Source organism: Atractosteus spatula, chromosome 7 (assembly GCF_055471065.1).
Source record: "Atractosteus spatula isolate fAtrSpa1 chromosome 7, fAtrSpa1.hap1, whole genome shotgun sequence".
NCBI classification, from domain to species: Eukaryota; Metazoa; Chordata; class Actinopteri; order Semionotiformes; family Lepisosteidae; genus Atractosteus; species Atractosteus spatula.
This window is the reverse complement of record NC_142712.1, coordinates 49,143,547-49,160,951: the sequence shown is the minus strand read 5'-3', so window position 1 is coordinate 49,160,951 and position 17,405 is coordinate 49,143,547. Positions and strand designations below refer to the sequence as shown.

The 17,405-nt window shown below is 44.1% G+C and overlaps 16 non-coding genes across 16 annotated transcripts; all 16 read left to right on the top strand.

Annotated features, from left to right (window-relative positions):
- The first annotated feature begins 15 nt into the window (after positions 1-15).
- On the top strand, positions 16-229 carry LOC148831287 (small nucleolar RNA U3). The gene has a single exon (XR_016091395.1). It is a non-coding gene; the product is annotated as a small nucleolar RNA U3 (small nucleolar RNA).
- A 916-nt stretch (positions 230-1,145) lies between these two features.
- Positions 1,146-1,359, top strand: LOC148831286 (small nucleolar RNA U3). The gene has a single exon (XR_016091434.1). It is a non-coding gene; the product is annotated as a small nucleolar RNA U3 (small nucleolar RNA).
- Positions 1,360-2,275: 916 nt separating this feature from the next.
- Positions 2,276-2,489, top strand: LOC148831285 (small nucleolar RNA U3). Its single transcript, XR_016091435.1, has one exon. It is a non-coding gene; the product is annotated as a small nucleolar RNA U3 (small nucleolar RNA).
- Positions 2,490-3,406: 917 nt separating this feature from the next.
- On the top strand, positions 3,407-3,620 carry LOC148831284 (small nucleolar RNA U3). The gene has a single exon (XR_016091430.1). It is a non-coding gene; the product is annotated as a small nucleolar RNA U3 (small nucleolar RNA).
- Positions 3,621-4,536: 916 nt separating this feature from the next.
- LOC148831283 (small nucleolar RNA U3) lies at positions 4,537-4,750 on the top strand. The gene has a single exon (XR_016091414.1). It is a non-coding gene; the product is annotated as a small nucleolar RNA U3 (small nucleolar RNA).
- A 916-nt stretch (positions 4,751-5,666) lies between these two features.
- LOC148831282 (small nucleolar RNA U3) lies at positions 5,667-5,880 on the top strand. The gene has a single exon (XR_016091433.1). It is a non-coding gene; the product is annotated as a small nucleolar RNA U3 (small nucleolar RNA).
- A 917-nt stretch (positions 5,881-6,797) lies between these two features.
- On the top strand, positions 6,798-7,011 carry LOC148831281 (small nucleolar RNA U3). The gene has a single exon (XR_016091432.1). It is a non-coding gene; the product is annotated as a small nucleolar RNA U3 (small nucleolar RNA).
- A 916-nt stretch (positions 7,012-7,927) lies between these two features.
- On the top strand, positions 7,928-8,141 carry LOC148831280 (small nucleolar RNA U3). Its single transcript, XR_016091436.1, has one exon. It is a non-coding gene; the product is annotated as a small nucleolar RNA U3 (small nucleolar RNA).
- Positions 8,142-9,057: 916 nt separating this feature from the next.
- On the top strand, positions 9,058-9,271 carry LOC148831279 (small nucleolar RNA U3). The gene has a single exon (XR_016091439.1). It is a non-coding gene; the product is annotated as a small nucleolar RNA U3 (small nucleolar RNA).
- Positions 9,272-10,183: 912 nt separating this feature from the next.
- Positions 10,184-10,397, top strand: LOC148831278 (small nucleolar RNA U3). Its single transcript, XR_016091394.1, has one exon. It is a non-coding gene; the product is annotated as a small nucleolar RNA U3 (small nucleolar RNA).
- Positions 10,398-11,309: 912 nt separating this feature from the next.
- On the top strand, positions 11,310-11,523 carry LOC148831277 (small nucleolar RNA U3). Its single transcript, XR_016091437.1, has one exon. It is a non-coding gene; the product is annotated as a small nucleolar RNA U3 (small nucleolar RNA).
- Positions 11,524-12,439: 916 nt separating this feature from the next.
- On the top strand, positions 12,440-12,653 carry LOC148831276 (small nucleolar RNA U3). Its single transcript, XR_016091404.1, has one exon. It is a non-coding gene; the product is annotated as a small nucleolar RNA U3 (small nucleolar RNA).
- Positions 12,654-13,569: 916 nt separating this feature from the next.
- Positions 13,570-13,783, top strand: LOC148831275 (small nucleolar RNA U3). The gene has a single exon (XR_016091406.1). It is a non-coding gene; the product is annotated as a small nucleolar RNA U3 (small nucleolar RNA).
- A 916-nt stretch (positions 13,784-14,699) lies between these two features.
- On the top strand, positions 14,700-14,913 carry LOC148831274 (small nucleolar RNA U3). Its single transcript, XR_016091393.1, has one exon. It is a non-coding gene; the product is annotated as a small nucleolar RNA U3 (small nucleolar RNA).
- A 912-nt stretch (positions 14,914-15,825) lies between these two features.
- Positions 15,826-16,039, top strand: LOC148831273 (small nucleolar RNA U3). The gene has a single exon (XR_016091403.1). It is a non-coding gene; the product is annotated as a small nucleolar RNA U3 (small nucleolar RNA).
- Positions 16,040-16,955: 916 nt separating this feature from the next.
- LOC148831272 (small nucleolar RNA U3) lies at positions 16,956-17,169 on the top strand. Its single transcript, XR_016091392.1, has one exon. It is a non-coding gene; the product is annotated as a small nucleolar RNA U3 (small nucleolar RNA).
- Positions 17,170-17,405: the final 236 nt, after the last annotated feature.

Below are 17,405 nucleotides of genomic sequence, written 5' to 3'. Positions count from 1 at the left end.
GAGGGGTGGCGAACTAAGACTATACTTTCAGGGATCATTTCTATAGTTTGTGACTTGAGAAATGCGTTTCGAAAGTGTTTGGTCTCGCCAACCACGAGGAGGATCCATAGTGTCTCCTCCTGAGCGTGAAACGGGTCGGGAGCGTTGCTTCAGGGCAGCTGTTCCCGACCATTGATGATCGTTCCTCTCTCTTGCTGGCTGAGGAAGAGGGAGACACATTCTGAGTGGGTGGCTGTCTTGTACTGGTGTAAAGGAAGAACTTTCACAAGTGTCGAGTAAGTCATACTGGTGTCTTTTTTCAAATCAAAAAGTTCTTCTTTTCTTTCATGAAGACAGCGCCGCTAATATGACACTGCCCGTTTGTTTGATCAAAGCTGGTTATTTAAGGATGAACTGATAAGTGGTATTTTTTCATCAGTTCTCAAGTTTAATGTGAGTAATTTGTCATTGTTTCCATTTATTTTAGTAATGGCATGTTTTAGCTATAAACAAGGTTCTTTCTGATGAGGGTTGTGAGAACGTATCTTGAGAGCCAAGGGGGTGCCGGCTGCAGCAGAGGTTAGAGAGAGAGAGAGTCTTTATTATCCCTTGGGGGGGCAAGTTGCTTTACAGCAGCAGTGTTGGTGTACAGATGGACAGAAGAAAAAAAACGACAGGAACAACAACAATAGACATACATATTTGCATAGAAGGTCAAGTGTGAAGTAACGATATGGCTACAGGTATGAATGAGAACTTAAATCTGTTGGTTTTGGAGCCGGGGAGTCGCTATCTGCTTTCTGATGGGAGTAACTGGAAAGTATTAAACAAGGGGTGTGAAGGATCATCACAGTCGGATGTTGCTTTACTCAAAACACGTGTATGATAAGATGGTGGAAAGGGCTGGAAGATCAGCACCGATGACCTCGCGACATATGTTCACAAGACTGCCCAGCTTGTTCTTGCCTCTCGGATTCAGGTTGCCAAAGCAGCCGGTCGGGGTAAAAGTGAGTACAGATTCAAGGAAGGACCGATAGGACAAAATGACTCGTCGACCTTCAAATACTTAAGCTGTCTTAAGAAAAAATGAACCCATTGAAACTGCTCACCATGAATGGAATTGCTTTCAGGTTTACTGGGGTGCGCTGCTCGAGGGGTGGCGAGCTAAGACTATGCTTTCAGGGATCATTTCTATAGTTTGTGACTTGAGAAATGCGTTTCGAAAGTGTTTGGTCTCGCCAACCACGAGGAGGATCCATAGTGTCTCCTCCTGAGCGTGAAACGGGTCGGGAGTGTTGCTTCAGGGCAGCTGTTCCCGACCATTGATGATCGTTCCTCTCTCTTGCTGGCTGAGGAAGAGGGAGACACATTCTGAGTGGGTGGCTCTCTTGTACTGGTGTAAAGGAAGAACTTTCAAAAGTGTCGAGTAAGTCATACTGGTGTCTTTTTTCAAATCAAAAAGTTCTTCTTTTCTTTCATGAAGACAGCGCCGCTAATATGACACTGCCCGTTTGTTTGATCAAAGCTGGCTATTTAAGGATGAACTGATAAGTGGTATTTTTTCATCAGTTCTCAAGTTTAATGTGAGTAATTTGTCATTGTTTCCATTTATTTTAGTAATGGCATGTTTTAGCTATAAACAAGGTTCTTTCTGATGAGGGTTGTGAGAACGTATCTTGAGAGCCAAGGGGGTGCCGGCTGCAGCAGAGGTTAGAGAGAGAGAGAGTCTTTATTATCCCTTGGGGGGGCAAGTTGCTTTACAGCAGCAGTGTTGGTGTACAGATGGACAGAAGAAAAAAAACGACAGGAACAACAACAATAGACATACATATTTGCATAGAAGGTCAAGTGTGAAGTAACGATATGGCTACAGGTATGAATGAGAACTTAAATCTGTTGGTTTTGGAGCCGGGGAGTCGCTATCTGCTTTCTGATGGGAGTAACTGGAAAGTATTAAACAAGGGGTGTGAAGGATCATCACAGTCGGATGTTGCTTTACTCAAAACACGTGTATGATAAGATGGTGGAAAGGGCTGGAAGATCAGCACCGATGACCTCGCGACATATGTTCACAAGACTGCCCAGCTTGTTCTTGCCTCTCGGATTCAGGTTGCCAAAGCAGCCGGTCGGGGTAAAAGTGAGTACAGATTCAAGGAAGGACCGATAGGACAAAATGACTCGTCGACCTTCAAATACTTAAGCTGTCTTAAGAAAAAATGAACCCATTGAAACTGCTCACCATGAATGGAATTGCTTTCAGGTTTACTGGGGTGCGCTGCTCGAGGGGTGGCGAGCTAAGACTATGCTTTCAGGGATCATTTCTATAGTTTGTGACTTGAAAAATGCGTTTCGAAAGTGTTTGGTCTCGCCAACCACGAGGAGGATCCATAGTGTCTCCTCCTGAGCGTGAAACGGGTCGGGAGCGTTGCTTCAGGGCAGCTGTTCCCGACCATTGATGATCGTTCCTCTCTCTTGCTGGCTGAGGAAGAGGGAGACACATTCTGAGTGGGTGGCTCTCTTGTACTGGTGTAAAGGAAGAACTTTCACAAGTGTCGAGTAAGTCATACTGGTGTCTTTTTTCAAATCAAAAAGTTCTTCTTTTCTTTCATGAAGACAGCGCCGCTAATATGACACTGCCCGTTTGTTTGATCAAAGCTGGTTATTTAAGGATGAACTGATAAGTGGTATTTTTTCATCAGTTCTCAAGTTTAATGTGAGTAATTTGTCATTGTTTCCGTTTATTTTAGTAATGGCATGTTTTAGCTATAAACAAGGTTCTTTCTGATGAGGGTTGTGAGAACGTATCTTGAGAGCCAAGGGGGTGCCGGCTGCAGCAGAGGTTAGAGAAAGAGAGAGTCTTTATTATCCCTTGGGGGGGGCAAGTTGCTTTACAGCAGCAGTGTTGGTGTACAGATGGACAGAAGAAAAAAAACGACAGGAACAACAACAATAGACATACATATTTGCATAGAAGGTCAAGTGTGAAGTAACGATATGGCTACAGGTATGAATGAGAACTTAAATCTGTTGGTTTTGGAGCTGGGGAGTCGCTATCTGCTTTCTGATGGGAGTAACTGGAAAGTATTAAACAAGGGGTGTGAAGGATCATCACAGTCGGATGTTGCTTTACTCAAAACACGTGTATGATAAGATGGTGGAAAGGGCTGGAAGATCAGCACCGATGACCTCGCGACATATGTTCACAAGACTGCCCAGCTTGTTCTTGCCTCTCGGATTCAGGTTGCCAAAGCAGCAGGTCGGGGTAAAAGTGAGTACAGATTCAAGGAAGGACCGATAGAACAAAATGACTCGTCGACCTTCAAATACTTAAGCTGTCTTAAGAAAAAATGAACCCATTGAAACTGCTCACCATGAATGGAATTGCTTTCAGGTTTACTGGGGTGCGCTGCTCGAGGGGTGGCGAGCTAAGACTATGCTTTCAGGGATCATTTCTATAGTTTGTGACTTGAGAAATGCGTTTCGAAAGTGTTTGGTCTCGCCAACCACGAGGAGGATCCATAGTGTCTCCTCCTGAGCGTGAAACGGGTCGGGAGCGTTGCTTCAGGGCAGCTGTTCCCGACCATTGATGATCGTTCCTCTCTCTTGCTGGCTGAGGAAGAGGGAGACACATTCTGAGTGGGTGGCTCTCTTGTACTGGTGTAAAGGAAGAACTTTCACAAGTGTCGAGTAAGTCATACTGGTGTCTTTTTTCAAATCAAAAAGTTCTTCTTTTCTTTCATGAAGACAGCGCCGCTAATATGACACTGCCCGTTTGTTTGATCAAAGCTGGTTATTTAAGGATGAACTGATAAGTGGTATTTTTTCATCAGTTCTCAAGTTTAATGTGAGTAATTTGTCATTGTTTCCGTTTATTTTAGTAATGGCATGTTTTAGCTATAAACAAGGTTCTTTCTGATGAGGGTTGTGAGAACGTATCTTGAGAGCCAAGGGGGTGCCGGCTGCAGCAGAGGTTAGAGAGAGAGAGAGTCTTTATTATCCCTTGGGGGGGCAAGTTGCTTTACAGCAGCAGTGTTGGTGTACAGATGGACAGAAGAAAAAAAACGACAGGAACAACAACAATAGACATACATATTTGCATAGAAGGTCAAGTGTGAAGTAACGATATGGCTACAGGTATGAATGAGAACTTAAATCTGTTGGTTTTGGAGCTGGGGAGTCGCTATCTGCTTTCTGATGGGAGTAACTGGAAAGTATTAAACAAGGGGTGTGAAGGATCATCACAGTCGGATGTTGCTTTACTCAAAACACGTGTATGATAAGATGGTGGAAAGGGCTGGAAGATCAGCACCGATGACCTCGCGACATATGTTCACAAGACTGCCCAGCTTGTTCTTGCCTCTCGGATTCAGGTTGCCAAAGCAGCAGGTCGGGGTAAAAGTGAGTACAGATTCAAGGAAGGACCGATAGGACAAAATGACTCGTCGACCTTCAAATACTTAAGCTGTCTTAAGAAAAAATGAACCCATTGAAACTGCTCACCATGAATGGTATTGCTTTCAGGTTTACTGGGGTGCGCTGCTCGAGGGGTGGCGAGCTAAGACTATACTTTCAGGGATCATTTCTATAGTTTGTGATTTGAGAAATGCGTTTCGAAAGTGTTTGGTCTCGCCAACCACGAGGAGGATCCATAGTGTCTTCTCCTGAGCGTGAAACGGGTCGGGAGTGTTGCTTCAGGGCAGCTGTTCCCGACCATTGATGATCGTTCCTCTCTCTTGCTGGCTGAGGAAGAGGGAGACACATTCTGAGTGGGTGGCTCTCTTGTACTGGTGTAAAGGAAGAACTTTCACAAGTGTCGAGTAAGTCATACTGGTGTCTTTTTTCAAATCAAAAAGTTCTTCTTTTCTTTCATGAAGACAGCGCCGCTAATATGACACTGCCCGTTTGTTTGATCAAAGCTGGTTATTTAAGGATGAACTGATAAGTGGTATTTTTTCATCAGTTCTCAAGTTTAATGTGAGTAATTTGTCATTGTTTCCGTTTATTTTAGTAATGGCATGTTTTAGCTATAAACAAGGTTCTTTCTGATGAGGGTTGTGAGAACGTATCTTGAGAGCCAAGGGGGTGCCGGCTGCAGCAGAGGTTAGAGAGAGAGAGAGTCTTTATTATCCCTTGGGGGGGCAAGTTGCTTTACAGCAGCAGTGTTGGTGTACAGATGGACAGAAGAAAAAAAACGACAGGAACAACAACAATAGACATACATATTTGCATAGAAGGTCAAGTGTGAAGTAACGATATGGCTACAGGTATGAATGAGAACTTAAATCTGTTGGTTTTGGAGCTGGGGAGTCGCTATCTGCTTTCTGATGGGAGTAACTGGAAAGTATTAAACAAGGGGTGTGAAGGATCATCACAGTCGGATGTTGCTTTACTCAAAACACGTGTATGATAAGATGGTGGAAAGGGCTGGAAGATCAGCACCGATGACCTCGCGACATATGTTCACAAGACTGCCCAGCTTGTTCTTGCCTCTCGGATTCAGGTTGCCAAAGCAGCAGGTCGGGGTAAAAGTGAGTACAGATTCAAGGAAGGACCGATAGAACAAAATGACTCGTCGACCTTCAAATACTTAAGCTGTCTTAAGAAAAAATGAACCCATTGAAACTGCTCACCATGAATGGAATTGCTTTCAGGTTTACTGGGGTGCGCTGCTCGAGGGGTGGCGAGCTAAGACTATGCTTTCAGGGATCATTTCTATAGTTTGTGACTTGAGAAATGCGTTTCGAAAGTGTTTGGTCTCGCCAACCACGAGGAGGATCCATAGTGTCTCCTCCTGAGCGTGAAACGGGTCGGGAGTGTTGCTTCAGGGCAGCTGTTCCCGACCATTGATGATCGTTCCTCTCTCTTGCTGGCTGAGGAAGAGGGAGACACATTCTGAGTGGGTGGCTCTCTTGTACTGGTGTAAAGGAAGAACTTTCACAAGTGTCGAGTAAGTCATACTGGTGTCTTTTTTCAAATCAAAAAGTTCTTCTTTTCTTTCATGAAGACAGCGCCGCTAATATGACACTGCCCGTTTGTTTGATCAAAGCTGGTTATTTAAGGATGAACTGATAAGTGGTATTTTTTCATCAGTTCTCAAGTTTAATGTGAGTAATTTGTCATTGTTTCCGTTTATTTTAGTAATGGCATGTTTTAGCTATAAACAAGGTTCTTTCTGATGAGGGTTGTGAGAACGTATCTTGAGAGCCAAGGGGGTGCCGGCTGCAGCAGAGGTTAGAGAAAGAGAGAGTCTTTATTATCCCTTGGGGGGGGCAAGTTGCTTTACAGCAGCAGTGTTGGTGTACAGATGGACAGAAGAAAAAAAACGACAGGAACAACAACAATAGACATACATATTTGCATAGAAGGTCAAGTGTGAAGTAACGATATGGCTACAGGTATGAATGAGAACTTAAATCTGTTGGTTTTGGAGCTGGGGAGTCGCTATCTGCTTTCTGATGGGAGTAACTGGAAAGTATTAAACAAGGGGTGTGAAGGATCATCACAGTCGGATGTTGCTTTACTCAAAACACGTGTATGATAAGATGGTGGAAAGGGCTGGAAGATCAGCACCGATGACCTCGCGACATATGTTCACAAGACTGCCCAGCTTGTTCTTGCCTCTCGGATTCAGGTTGCCAAAGCAGCAGGTCGGGGTAAAAGTGAGTACAGATTCAAGGAAGGACCGATAGAACAAAATGACTCGTCGACCTTCAAATACTTAAGCTGTCTTAAGAAAAAATGAACCCATTGAAACTGCTCACCATGAATGGAATTGCTTTCAGGTTTACTGGGGTGCGCTGCTCGAGGGGTGGCGAGCTAAGACTATGCTTTCAGGGATCATTTCTATAGTTTGTGACTTGAGAAATGCGTTTCGAAAGTGTTTGGTCTCGCCAACCACGAGGAGGATCCATAGTGTCTCCTCCTGAGCGTGAAACGGGTCGGGAGTGTTGCTTCAGGGCAGCTGTTCCCGACCATTGATGATCGTTCCTCTCTCTTGCTGGCTGAGGAAGAGGGAGACACATTCTGAGTGGGTGGCTCTCTTGTACTGGTGTAAAGGAAGAACTTTCACAAGTGTCGAGTAAGTCATACTGGTGTCTTTTTTCAAATCAAAAAGTTCTTCTTTTCTTTCATGAAGACAGCGCCGCTAATATGACACTGCCCGTTTGTTTGATCAAAGCTGGTTATTTAAGGATGAACTGATAAGTGGTATTTTTTCATCAGTTCTCAAGTTTAATGTGAGTAATTTGTCATTGTTTCCGTTTATTTTAGTAATGGCATGTTTTAGCTATAAACAAGGTTCTTTCTGATGAGGGTTGTGAGAACGTATCTTGAGAGCCAAGGGGGTGCCGGCTGCAGCAGAGGTTAGAGAGAGAGAGAGTCTTTCTTATCCCTTGGGGGGGCAAGTTGCTTTACAGCAGCAGTGTTGGTGTACAGATGGACAGAAGAAAAAAAACGACAGGAACAACAACAATAGACATACATATTTGCATAGAAGGTCAAGTGTGAAGTAACGATATGGCTACAGGTATGAATGAGAACTTAAATCTGTTGGTTTTGGAGCTGGGGAGTCGCTATCTGCTTTCTGATGGGAGTAACTGGAAAGTATTAAACAAGGGGTGTGAAGGATCATCACAGTCGGATGTTGCTTTACTCAAAACACGTGTATGATAAGATGGTGGAAAGGGCTGGAAGATCAGCACCGATGACCTCGCGACATATGTTCACAAGACTGCCCAGCTTGTTCTTGCCTCTCGGATTCAGGTTGCCAAAGCAGCAGGTCGGGGTAAAAGTGAGTACAGATTCAAGGAAGGACCGATAGAACAAAATGACTCGTCGACCTTCAAATACTTAAGCTGTCTTAAGAAAAAATGAACCCATTGAAACTGCTCACCATGAATGGAATTGCTTTCAGGTTTACTGGGGTGCGCTGCTCGAGGGGTGGCGAGCTAAGACTATGCTTTCAGGGATCATTTCTATAGTTTGTGACTTGAGAAATGCGTTTCGAAAGTGTTTGGTCTCGCCAACCACGAGGAGGATCCATAGTGTCTCCTCCTGAGCGTGAAACGGGTCGGGAGTGTTGCTTCAGGGCAGCTGTTCCCGACCATTGATGATCGTTCCTCTCTCTTGCTGGCTGAGGAAGAGGGAGACGCATTCTGAGTGGGTGGCTCTCTTGTACTGGTGTAAAGGAAGAACTTTCACAAGTGTCGAGTAAGTCATACTGGTGTCTTTTTTCAAATCAAAAAGTTCTTCTTTTCTTTCATGAAGACAGCGCTGCTAATATGACACTGCCCGTTTGTTTGATCAAAGCTGGTTATTTAAGGATGAACTGATAAGTGGTATTTTTTCATCAGTTCTCAAGTTTAATGTGAGTAATTTGTCATTGTTTCCGTTTATTTTAGTAATGGCATGTTTTAGCTATAAACAAGGTTCTTTCTGATGAGGGTTGTGAGAACGTATCTTGAGAGCCAAGGGGGTGCCGGCTGCAGCAGAGGTTAGAGAGAGAGAGAGTCTTTCTTATCCCTTGGGGGGGCAAGTTGCTTTACAGCAGCAGTGTTGGTGTACAGATGGACAGAAGAAAAAAAACGACAGGAACAACAACAATAGACATACATATTTGCATAGAAGGTCAAGTGTGAAGTAACGATATGGCTACAGGTATGAATGAGAACTTAAATCTGTTGGTTTTGGAGCCGGGGAGTCGCTATCTGCTTTCTGATGGGAGTAACTGGAAAGTATTAAACAAGGGGTGTGAAGGATCATCACAGTCGGATGTTGCTTTACTCAAAACACGTGTATGATAAGATGGTGGAAAGGGCTGGAAGATCAGCACCGATGACCTCGCGACATATGTTCACAAGACTGCCCAGCTTGTTCTTGCCTCTCGGATTCAGGTTGCCAAAGCAGCAGGTCGGGGTAAAAGTGAGTACAGATTCAAGGAAGGACCGATAGAACAAAATGACTCGTCGACCTTCAAATACTTAAGCTGTCTTAAGAAAAAATGAACCCATTGAAACTGCTCACCATGAATGGTATTGCTTTCAGGTTTACTGGGGTGCGCTGCTCGAGGGGTGGCGAGCTAAGACTATACTTTCAGGAATCATTTCTATAGTTTGTAACTTGAGAAATGCGTTTCGAAAGTGTTTGGTCTCGCCAACCACGAGGAGGATCCATAGTGTCTCCTCCTGAGTGTAAAACGGGTTGGGAGTGTTGCTTCAGGGCAGCTGTTCCCGACCATTGATGATCGTTCCTCTCTCTTGCTGGCTGAGGAAGAGGGAGACACATTCTGAGTGGGTGGCTCTCTTGTACTGGTGTAAAGGAAGAACTTTCACAAGTGTCGAGTAAGTCATACTGGTGTCTTTTTTCAAATCAAAAAGTTCTTCTTTTCTTTCATGAAGACTGCGCCGCTAATATGACACTGCCCGTTTGTTTGATCAAAGCTGGTTATTTAAGGATGAACTGATAAGTGGTATTTTTTCATCAGTTCTCAAGTTTAATTTGAGTAATTTGTCATTGTTTCCATTAATCTTAGCAATGGCATGTTTTAGCTATAAACAAGGTTCTTTTTGATGAGGGTTGTGAGAACGTATCTTGAGAGCCAAGGGGGTGCCGGCTGCAGCAGAGGTTAGAGAGAGAGTCTTTATTATCCCTTGGGGGGGCAAGTTGCTTTACAGCAGCAGTGTTGGTGTACAGATGGACAGAAGAAAAAAAACGACAGGAACAACAACAATAGACATACATATTTGCATAGAAGGTCAAGTGTGAAGTAACGATATGGCTACAGGTATGAATGAGAACTTAAATCTGTTGGTTTTGGAGCCGGGGAGTCGCTATCTGCTTTCTGATGGGAGTAACTGGAAAGTATTAAACAAGGGGTGTGAAGGATCATCACAGTCGGATGTTGCTTTACTCAAAACACGTGTATGATAAGATGGTGGAAAGGGCTGGAAGATCAGCACCGATGACCTCGCGACATATGTTCACAAGACTGCCCAGCTTGTTCTTGCCTCTCGGATTCAGGTTGCCAAAGCAGCAGGTCGGGGTAAAAGTGAGTACAGATTCAAGGAAGGACCGATAGAACAAAATGACTCGTCGACCTTCAAATACTTAAGCTGTCTTAAGAAAAAATGAACCCATTGAAACTGCTCACCATGACTGGAATTGCTTTCAGGTTTACTGGGGTGCGCTGCTCGAGGGGTGGCGAGCTAAGACTATACTTTCAGGGATCATTTCTATAGTTTGTGACTTGAGAAATGCGTTTCGAAAGTGTTTGGTCTCGCCAACCACGAGGAGGATCCATAGTGTCTCCTCCTGAGCGTGAAACGGGTCGGGAGCGTTGCTTCAGGGCAGCTGTTCCCGACCATTGATGATCGTTCCTCTCTCTTGCTGGCTGAGGAAGAGGGAGACACATTCTGAGTGGGTGGCTCTCTTGTACTGGTGTAAAGGAAGAACTTTCACAAGTGTCGAGTAAGTCATACTGGTGTCTTTTTTCAAATCAAAAAGTTCTTCTTTCCTTTCATGAAGACAGCGCCGCTAATATGACACTGCCCGTTTGTTTGATCAAAGCTGGTTATTTAAGGATGAACTGATAAGTGGTATTTTTTCATCAGTTCTCAAGTTTAATTTGAGTAATTTGTCATTGTTTCCGTTTATTTTAGTAATGGCATGTTTTAGCTATAAACAAGGTTCTTTCTGATGAGGGTTGTGAGAACGTATCTTGAGAGCCAAGGGGGTGCCGGCTGCAGCAGAGGTTAGAGAGAGAGTCTTTATTATCCCTTGGGGGGGCAAGTTGCTTTACAGCAGCAGTGTTGGTGTACAGATGGACAGAAGAAAAAAAACGACAGGAACAACAACAATAGACATACATATTTGCATAGAAGGTCAAGTGTGAAGTAACGATATGGCTACAGGTATGAATGAGAACTTAAATCTGTTGGTTTTGGAGCTGGGGAGTCGCTATCTGCTTTCTGATGGGAGTAACTGGAAAGTATTAAACAAGGGGTGTGAAGGATCATCACAGTCGGATGTTGCTTTACTCAAAACACGTGTATGATAAGATGGTGGAAAGGGCTGGAAGATCAGCACCGATGACCTCGCGACATATGTTCACAAGACTGCCCAGCTTGTTCTTGCCTCTCGGATTCAGGTTGCCAAAGCAGCAGGTCGGGGTAAAAGTGAGTACAGATTCAAGGAAGGACCGATAGGACAAAATGACTCGTCGACCTTCAAATACTTAAGCTGTCTTAAGAAAAAATGAACCCATTGAAACTGCTCACCATGACTGGAATTGCTTTCAGGTTTACTGGGGTGCGCTGCTCGAGGGGTGGCGAGCTAAGACTATACTTTCAGGGATCATTTCTATAGTTTGTGACTTGAGAAATGCGTTTCGAAAGTGTTTGGTCTCGCCAACCACGAGGAGGATCCATAGTGTCTCCTCCTGAGTGTAAAACGGGTTGGGAGTGTTGCTTCAGGGCAGCTGTTCCCGACCATTGATGATCGTTCCTCTCTCTTGCTGGCTGAGGAAGAGGGAGACACATTCTGAGTGGGTGGCTCTCTTGTACTGGTGTAAAGGAAGAACTTTCACAAGTGTCGAGTAAGTCATACTGGTGTCTTTTTTCAAATCAAAAAGTTCTTCTTTCCTTTCATGAAGACAGCGCCGCTAATATGACACTGCCCGTTTGTTTGATCAAAGCTGGTTATTTAAGGATGAACTGATAAGTGGTATTTTTTCATCAGTTCTCAAGTTTAATGTGAGTAATTTGTCATTGTTTCCGTTTATTTTAGTAATGGCATGTTTTAGCTATAAACAAGGTTCTTTCTGATGAGGGTTGTGAGAACGTATCTTGAGAGCCAAGGGGGTGCCGGCTGCAGCAGAGGTTAGAGAGAGAGAGAGTCTTTATTATCCCTTGGGGGGGCAAGTTGCTTTACAGCAGCAGTGTTGGTGTACAGATGGACAGAAGAAAAAAAACGACAGGAACAACAACAATAGACATACATATTTGCATAGAAGGTCAAGTGTGAAGTAACGATATGGCTACAGGTATGAATGAGAACTTAAATCTGTTGGTTTTGGAGCTGGGGAGTCGCTATCTGCTTTCTGATGGGAGTAACTGGAAAGTATTAAACAAGGGGTGTGAAGGATCATCACAGTCGGATGTTGCTTTACTCAAAACACGTGTATGATAAGATGGTGGAAAGGGCTGGAAGATCAGCACCGATGACCTCGCGACATATGTTCACAAGACTGCCCAGCTTGTTCTTGCCTCTCGGATTCAGGTTGCCAAAGCAGCCGGTCGGGGTAAAAGTGAGTACAGATTCAAGGAAGGACCGATAGAACAAAATGACTCGTCGACCTTCAAATACTTAAGCTGTCTTAAGAAAAAATGAACCCATTGAAACTGCTCACCATGAATGGAATTGCTTTCAGGTTTACTGGGGTGCGCTGCTCGAGGGGTGGCGAGCTAAGACTATACTTTCAGGGATCATTTCTATAGTTTGTGACTTGAGAAATGCGTTTCGAAAGTGTTTGGTCTCGCCAACCACGAGGAGGATCCATAGTGTCTCCTCCTGAGCGTGAAACGGGTCGGGAGTGTTGCTTCAGGGCAGCTGTTCCCGACCATTGATGATCGTTCCTCTCTCTTGCTGGCTGAGGAAGAGGGAGACACATTCTGAGTGGGTGGCTCTCTTGTACTGGTGTAAAGGAAGAACTTTCACAAGTGTCGAGTAAGTCATACTGGTGTCTTTTTTCAAATCAAAAAGTTCTTCTTTTCTTTCATGAAGACAGCGCTGCTAATATGACACTGCCCGTTTGTTTGATCAAAGCTGGTTATTTAAGGATGAACTGATAAGTGGTATTTTTTCATCAGTTCTCAAGTTTAATGTGAGTAATTTGTCATTGTTTCCATTTATTTTAGTAATGGCATGTTTTAGCTATAAACAAGGTTCTTTCTGATGAGGGTTGTGAGAACGTATCTTGAGAGCCAAGGGGGTGCCGGCTGCAGCAGAGGTTAGAGAGAGAGAGAGTCTTTATTATCCCTTGGGGGGGCAAGTTGCTTTACAGCAGCAGTGTTGGTGTACAGATGGACAGAAGAAAAAAAACGACAGGAACAACAACAATAGACATACATATTTGCATAGAAGGTCAAGTGTGAAGTAACGATATGGCTACAGGTATGAATGAGAACTTAAATCTGTTGGTTTTGGAGCTGGGGAGTCGCTATCTGCTTTCTGATGGGAGTAACTGGAAAGTATTAAACAAGGGGTGTGAAGGATCATCACAGTCGGATGTTGCTTTACTCAAAACACGTGTATGATAAGATGGTGGAAAGGGCTGGAAGATCAGCACCGATGACCTCGCGACATATGTTCACAAGACTGCCCAGCTTGTTCTTGCCTCTCGGATTCAGGTTGCCAAAGCAGCCGGTCGGGGTAAAAGTGAGTACAGATTCAAGGAAGGACCGATAGAACAAAATGACTCGTCGACCTTCAAATACTTAAGCTGTCTTAAGAAAAAATGAACCCATTGAAACTGCTCACCATGAATGGAATTGCTTTCAGGTTTACTGGGGTGCGCTGCTCGAGGGGTGGCGAGCTAAGACTATACTTTCAGGGATCATTTCTATAGTTTGTGACTTGAGAAATGCGTTTCGAAAGTGTTTGGTCTCGCCAACCACGAGGAGGATCCATAGTGTCTTCTCCTGAGCGTGAAACGGGTCGGGAGTGTTGCTTCAGGGCAGCTGTTCCCGACCATTGATGATCGTTCCTCTCTCTTGCTGGCTGAGGAAGAGGGAGACACATTCTGAGTGGGTGGCTCTCTTGTACTGGTGTAAAGGAAGAACTTTCACAAGTGTCGAGTAAGTCATACTGGTGTCTTTTTTCAAATCAAAAAGTTCTTCTTTTCTTTCATGAAGACTGCGCCGCTAATATGACACTGCCCGTTTGTTTGATCAAAGCTGGTTATTTAAGGATGAACTGATAAGTGGTATTTTTTCATCAGTTCTCAAGTTTAATGTGAGTAATTTGTCATTGTTTCCATTTATTTTAGTAATGGCATGTTTTAGCTATAAACAAGGTTCTTTCTGATGAGGGTTGTGAGAACGTATCTTGAGAGCCAAGGGGGTGCCGGCTGCAGCAGAGGTTAGAGAGAGAGAGAGTCTTTATTATCCCTTGGGGGGGCAAGTTGCTTTACAGCAGCAGTGTTGGTGTACAGATGGACAGAAGAAAAAAAACGACAGGAACAACAACAATAGACATACATATTTGCATAGAAGGTCAAGTGTGAAGTAACGATATGGCTACAGGTATGAATGAGAACTTAAATCTGTTGGTTTTGGAGCTGGGGAGTCGCTATCTGCTTTCTGATGGGAGTAACTGGAAAGTATTAAACAAGGGGTGTGAAGGATCATCACAGTCGGATGTTGCTTTACTCAAAACACGTGTATGATAAGATGGTGGAAAGGGCTGGAAGATCAGCACCGATGACCTCGCGACATATGTTCACAAGACTGCCCAGCTTGTTCTTGCCTCTCGGATTCAGGTTGCCAAAGCAGCCGGTCGGGGTAAAAGTGAGTACAGATTCAAGGAAGGACCGATAGAACAAAATGACTCGTCGACCTTCAAATACTTAAGCTGTCTTAAGAAAAAATGAACCCATTGAAACTGCTCACCATGACTGGAATTGCTTTCAGGTTTACTGGGGTGCGCTGCTCGAGGGGTGGCGAGCTAAGACTATACTTTCAGGGATCATTTCTATAGTTTGTGACTTGAGAAATGCGTTTCGAAAGTGTTTGGTCTCGCCAACCACGAGGAGGATCCATAGTGTCTCCTCCTGAGCGTGAAACGGGTCGGGAGCGTTGCTTCAGGGCAGCTGTTCCCGACCATTGATGATCGTTCCTCTCTCTTGCTGGCTGAGGAAGAGGGAGACACATTCTGAGTGGGTGGCTCTCTTGTACTGGTGTAAAGGAAGAACTTTCACAAGTGTCGAGTAAGTCATACTGGTGTCTTTTTTCAAATCAAAAAGTTCTTCTTTCCTTTCATGAAGACAGCGCCGCTAATATGACACTGCCCGTTTGTTTGATCAAAGCTGGTTATTTAAGGATGAACTGATAAGTGGTATTTTTTCATCAGTTCTCAAGTTTAATTTGAGTAATTTGTCATTGTTTCCGTTTATTTTAGTAATGGCATGTTTTAGCTATAAACAAGGTTCTTTCTGATGAGGGTTGTGAGAACGTATCTTGAGAGCCAAGGGGGTGCCGGCTGCAGCAGAGGTTAGAGAGAGAGTCTTTATTATCCCTTGGGGGGGCAAGTTGCTTTACAGCAGCAGTGTTGGTGTACAGATGGACAGAAGAAAAAAAACGACAGGAACAACAACAATAGACATACATATTTGCATAGAAGGTCAAGTGTGAAGTAACGATATGGCTACAGGTATGAATGAGAACTTAAATCTGTTGGTTTTGGAGCTGGGGAGTCGCTATCTGCTTTCTGATGGGAGTAACTGGAAAGTATTAAACAAGGGGTGTGAAGGATCATCACAGTCGGATGTTGCTTTACTCAAAACACGTGTATGATAAGATGGTGGAAAGGGCTGGAAGATCAGCACCGATGACCTCGCGACATATGTTCACAAGACTGCCCAGCTTGTTCTTGCCTCTCGGATTCAGGTTGCCAAAGCAGCCGGTCGGGGTAAAAGTGAGTACAGATTCAAGGAAGGACCGATAGAACAAAATGACTCGTCGACCTTCAAATACTTAAGCTGTCTTAAGAAAAAATGAACCCATTGAAACTGCTCACCATGAATGGAATTGCTTTCAGGTTTACTGGGGTGCGCTGCTCGAGGGGTGGCGAGCTAAGACTATACTTTCAGGGATCATTTCTATAGTTTGTGACTTGAGAAATGCGTTTCGAAAGTGTTTGGTCTCGCCAACCACGAGGAGGATCCATAGTGTCTCCTCCTGAGCGTGAAACGGGTCGGGAGTGTTGCTTCAGGGCAGCTGTTCCCGACCATTGATGATCGTTCCTCTCTCTTGCTGGCTGAGGAAGAGGGAGACACATTCTGAGTGGGTGGCTCTCTTGTACTGGTGTAAAGGAAGAACTTTCACAAGTGTCGAGTAAGTCATACTGGTGTCTTTTTTCAAATCAAAAAGTTCTTCTTTTCTTTCATGAAGACAGCGCCGCTAATATGACACTGCCCGTTTGTTTGATCAAAGCTGGTTATTTAAGGATGAACTGATAAGTGGTATTTTTTCATCAGTTCTCAAGTTTAATGTGAGTAATTTGTCATTGTTTCCATTTATTTTAGTAATGGCATGTTTTAGCTATAAACAAGGTTCTTTCTGATGAGGGTTGTGAGAACGTATCTTGAGAGCCAAGGGGGTGCCGGCTGCAGCAGAGGTTAGAGAGAGAGAGAGTCTTTATTATCCCTTGGGGGGGCAAGTTGCTTTACAGCAGCAGTGTTGGTGTACAGATGGACAGAAGAAAAAAAACGACAGGAACAACAACAATAGACATACATATTTGCATAGAAGGTCAAGTGTGAAGTAACGATATGGCTACAGGTATGAATGAGAACTTAAATCTGTTGGTTTTGGAGCTGGGGAGTCGCTATCTGCTTTCTGATGGGAGTAACTGGAAAGTATTAAACAAGGGGTGTGAAGGATCATCACAGTCGGATGTTGCTTTACTCAAAACACGTGTATGATAAGATGGTGGAAAGGGCTGGAAGATCAGCACCGATGACCTCGCGACATATGTTCACAAGACTGCCCAGCTTGTTCTTGCCTCTCGGATTCAGGTTGCCAAAGCAGCAGGTCGGGGTAAAAGTGAGTACAGATTCAAGGAAGGACCGATAGAACAAAATGACTCGTCGACCTTCAAATACTTAAGCTGTCTTAAGAAAAAATGAACCCATTGAAACTGCTCACCATGACTGGAATTGCTTTCAGGTTTACTGGGGTGCGCTGCTCGAGGGGTGGCGAGCTAAGACTATACTTTCAGGGATCATTTCTATAGTTTGTGACTTGAGAAATGCGTTTCGAAAGTGTTTGGTCTCGCCAACCACGAGGAGGATCCATAGTGTCTCCTCCTGAGCGTGAAACGGGTCGGGAGCGTTGCTTCAGGGCAGCTGTTCCCGACCATTGATGATCGTTCCTCTCTCTTGCTGGCTGAGGAAGAGGGAGACACATTCTGAGTGGGTGGCTCTCTTGTACTGGTGTAAAGGAAGAACTTTCACAAGTGTCGAGTAAGTCATACTGGTGTCTTTTTTCAAATCAAAAAGTTCTTCTTTCCTTTCATGAAGACAGCGCCGCTAATATGACACTGCCCGTTTGTTTGATCAAAGCTGGTTATTTAAGGATGAACTGATAAGTGGTATTTTTTCATCAGTTCTCAAGTTTAATGTGAGTAATTTGTCATTGTTTCCGTTTATTTTA